Raw genomic sequence first — 4,471 nt, 5'->3', positions numbered from 1 at the left:
GCGCCACAAGATGGCGGCACCCGGGGCGAAGGACCCCGTTTCCAGGGCAACGGGCGGCTCGCCGGCGCCTGATTGCGTGGGTCTTCCTTTATCTAGTTTCTACAGGAACTGGCCACTGCCATCTGCTCTCTCCTAGCTTTCTTCTTTGCAATAACACTGGTCTTTCTACTCCGTGAGAGACAGTAAAATTTAGCTCAAATGGAGAAAGTAAAAGCCTAAGAAAAAGTTTAAGCAGAAACAGGATATCTGCAGTCTCAAAGTAATTTCCCCTAAAATATTTAGTAATTACAAAGGGGAAAATAGTAAATTTACATTGGAGAATCCTGGCAGGCACTACCTTAACCAAGTGATAATGGTTAACATCGCCATTATAAGACACCTATACCGAAGGTGACCTTCACTTCTGTAGTACTGTCACAGAATTGCTGAAAATGCATAAATTCAATGCAACCATCAGAAACATCAGGCAAACCAAAAGCACCTTCACTTTATCCCAGTGAGGCCCATTTCACACTTCAGTCATAAAGATCTATAAACATAATAAATTTGAGTTTTAAGCCACTAAGTTTGTGGTAATTTGAAAGTAATAAGAAAGTAATACAAAAGGTAAGCGTTTTTGAGGGCAAGGAGGTTGTCTGGATTGTTCATTCCATGAGCCCAGCGTGTAGTACGTCGGTGGTCAATACACACTGAATGAATAAATGAGCTTTTCATTACAAACATTATTACCCCATTTTATAGATGAGTAAACTCATGTATCCAAGCCAGTAAACGTCAGGTTGTTTAGAAACCTAGACTGACTCCAAAATGTAGCTCTTTCCACTACCCCAGGCTAATGAATAAAATCCAAGGTTTTCACAAATTGAAAGATCCTAATCTAATCCTTATTTCCCAAATACAACATACAGGTCTAGAGAGCGTAACTTACCCAAAGTCACACAGTTAGTTAAGAGCAGAACTGGGACTAGAAACCTGATATCCTGACTCCCCAACAACAATGCCAGAATGGAAAATGTTAAATCCTTTAACATAGTCATTTTAAAAAATACAGTACGGGGAAGTTCTTTGGCAGCAGTCGGTTGCAAATCTAGGGACATGCACCAGGTCCCAAATGAATGAAAAAACTTATTTTTCCACCAAATGACAATTACATAGCAAAGCTATCCCTGAGTTATCCTGGAGTTTCAGACTTTCAGTTTCCCCTGGATAACTTCTGCGTTGTTCACGGTGTCCTGGTGTCTGTCTGTCTGTCTCTCTGTCTCTTTCTCCACACCTCCCTTTCTCCCTTCCCATTTCTCCTCCCCTCATTGTTTACTCCAGGGAAAACCATGTCATGATCAGCCCTGAGAAGAGGAATTGATGCCTCCTGCCAACAACAACTTAAGTGAGTTTGGGACAGATCCTCTAGCCCCAGTCCAGTCTTCAGAGACTGTAGCCTGAGCTGACAGCTCACTCTGTGGCTATTGGCAGGTGTCAGAGAGACAGGAGCCTGAGTGTCTTTTGTAATGTAATCTCAGAAATGACATACCATCAATTCTGCCATATTCTATTAGTGACAGCCAAACCCAGTACAAGGCAGAAGAGGATTCTGCAAGGCTGCGAGTACCACCAGGAGACTGTGATTTTTGGGGACCATTTTGGAGACTAGCAACCACAAAGGATACACAGCGGCAAGTCAGTCTCTATTTTCTGTTCTCCAGCCACCTAGTTATACTCCTAGGAGGCAGTTATATTCTGCTACCCGTTTCTTCTGTCTCCTTGCAAAGAGAGTCAAGGATGCACAAACTGCATCTGTCCCTAAGAAGTGTTAATGATGAGTAAATGGTATATTATTTTTTATTTTAGAAACTACTGCCAAAGAATTCTCTAAACATTGAAGCTATTTACATTATTTTCATGAATTCATTCACCCCCTCACCCCCCCAAAGCACCATTTATTGAGCTTTGGGTTACATCACAGGCCACTCCTACCCATCTGAAAGACAAGCAGGAAAATATCTATTTTTAGCAGAGAATGTGGTTTGGTGAGAAAGAATGAGAGAAAAGATGTCTGGTAGACAATGAGCAGTTTGTGCCACAGCACTCCACAATTATTTTAAGGAATTTTCATTAGTTCCATTTGGGGAAACAGTCAAAGTGCTCCAAACACCACTGGCAGAAGAGGGGTAATGAGGCCCAATCTAGGCCACACACCCATAAACTTGAATCTTTTTTTTTTTTTTGTAAGTACTAATATATTTATTATGGCATAAAGTAGTATTTTATACATTAACTCAATTTTATAATAAAAACATTTTATGTACAATTGTAAAGAAACCACTGCACAAATAACTCCAATGTAAAATCGTGTTGTATTTCAAGTTTGTTGACTTGATACATAAGTTGGAAAATATTTTCTCAGTAGAAAATAGTAAAAATGGTAACATTTCCCAGGCTAGCCCAACTAGCCCACTTAGAAAAAGCAATAGCTGAATTATACATTTATAAATATAGTCTGAATTCTGGGATCCAGGAGAAACTTTAACTTCACCTATTAAAACAACCGGTTTCCTTAAAATTAAGTTGCATAAAGTGAAACATCCAACAATCTTCCCCTTTACCCTTGATGTATGCCTGATTATTCTTTAGGCTAATCCATATCAAGGTTTTACCTGTTCCTTCCTAAACAACAGGTACCATGTCCTTTTAATCTGCTTGGTAAAGTACTCATTCCTATCCAAACTGTGAAATGTTTTGGTTATTAAAGTATGCTCAGTATTTGAGCAAAACTAGAATCTAATATGTTGTAATACACAAGGCACAGGAGTTGTCTATCATCCAACAACTTCCCCTAAATCCCTGTGGCTTGATGGGAAGCCATGAGGAGTAGGAGGAAAAGCATTACAATTGACAAGTAGATCAAGGAATAAAGGCAAGAGGATTTCTGAGAACAGAGACACAAACTTCCAATCAGGATTCTGATAGAACAGAAGTCCAAACAAAAAAAGAACATTGCCTCAAGAATCAAGAGTTCTGATCCCCTAACACTGCCAGGTGATCAAGAAAGGCAGCTACATATAGACTCAACTGAGACACATCAGGGCCTAGAAAGACTTGTTATTCAAAATAATTAAATGGAAACAACACAGGCCATCTAGTTTAATTTCTCCATCATGGCGTATTCCCTGAGATTTCCAACACAGAATTTCTAGGAATTAAGGTGAGAAGACAATGCCCCTCTTAGGCTCCTGCACCATGTAGAAAGTTTCCCAGAGAATATTTGAGTACTCAGAGTTATCTGGCCAGGGGCTATACTAAGTTCTTCAGTTTCCTCAAAGCAACAACTTAAAATAACCATAGTTTGTCTTAAACAAAAAAAGGCTGTAAGCAGCTAAAACCTTTCAGTGGAGTAGCAGTCTAATAATGAAAATAGATGACTTTATTGTAATCTACAGGAAGTAGGCCTTTGAGAAACTAAATTGGATCATTCTACCTAATAACCCCCGTTTGCCCATTAGAAATTAACCTCCAGAAACACTGACTCATTAAGTTTCCACTATTAAAAGAATACTGTATCATGTATCTTCACTTGTTCTCTTTGCTCTCAGCAGACATCAGTTTCTTCCTCACATGTAAAAAATATTTTCAGTGAGTTTTTTTTAACTCGGCAATGAAAAAATCTCTGCCCCTGGACTCCCTCCATTAATTCCTTTTTGGTAAATAACTTTAATCTTCCAAGAGTAAGTAGAGTACATCTTCAAGCCCCATTTATCCAGCCTCCTTCCTTATGAATTAAGTTATGGGGCCATCTTACACATTTTGGAATTCCTTAAAGACAGTTGCTTTCTATTACAATAGTTCGTTATATAGATATAGATATAAAAAAATCTGTGAAGAATTCACTGATTTTATCGTCACTTAAACTCAGTAGCAGAACTGGACAAAGTTTTCATCATTGAGACATAAACTTGAATCTTTAAAACAGAAACTACACCTGAAAATTGCTGTACTAGTTCATCTCTACTGGAGGTCCTAAAGAGTTGGCCTGGATCCTTCTTTAGATCTCAACTTATTAATGTCTGCTCCTCCATTGACTCTGTAAGCTACCCCATAACCTTCCAGTACATTCCTTCTTTCTTTCCCTATTAAGTTAGCCAGAACAAATTTCTGACAGATTGGAGGATGGAGGGAAGATGGACTTGTTGGGAAGGAAATCACAATATTGTGCCAGGAACAAATTAGCAGCTGTTCAGACTGACAGTTCCAGTATCACAGGAGGGAGATTGTCCCAGTGGGTGCCAGAATGGATACATAATAGCAAGTACCAAGTGCTCCCTGACTTGGAACTAAGCAATGCCCTCCATCCCACTCCCAGGACTTAGGGCAACCTGGGAAAAGAAGAGAAAAAACCAAATTGACCAAGATTAACTTTGTATCACCTGAGGAAAAGGGAACTGAAAACAGAAATAAAGATATGTTATACAAGTAAATA

The 4,471-nt window shown here is 39.1% G+C and overlaps 1 non-coding gene across 1 annotated transcript; it reads right to left on the bottom strand.

Moving 5' to 3' along the window:
- Nucleotides 1-3,877: 3,877 nt before the first annotated feature.
- LOC117012024 (small nucleolar RNA SNORD38) lies at nucleotides 3,878-3,940 on the bottom strand. The gene has a single exon (XR_004421101.1). It is a non-coding gene; the product is annotated as a small nucleolar RNA SNORD38 (small nucleolar RNA).
- Nucleotides 3,941-4,471: the final 531 nt, after the last annotated feature.

The sequence above is a fragment of the Rhinolophus ferrumequinum genome, chromosome 19 (genome assembly GCF_004115265.2).
Source record: "Rhinolophus ferrumequinum isolate MPI-CBG mRhiFer1 chromosome 19, mRhiFer1_v1.p, whole genome shotgun sequence".
NCBI lineage: Eukaryota > Metazoa > Chordata > Mammalia > Chiroptera > Rhinolophidae > Rhinolophus > Rhinolophus ferrumequinum.
This window is presented reverse-complemented; position numbering and strand designations above follow the sequence as displayed.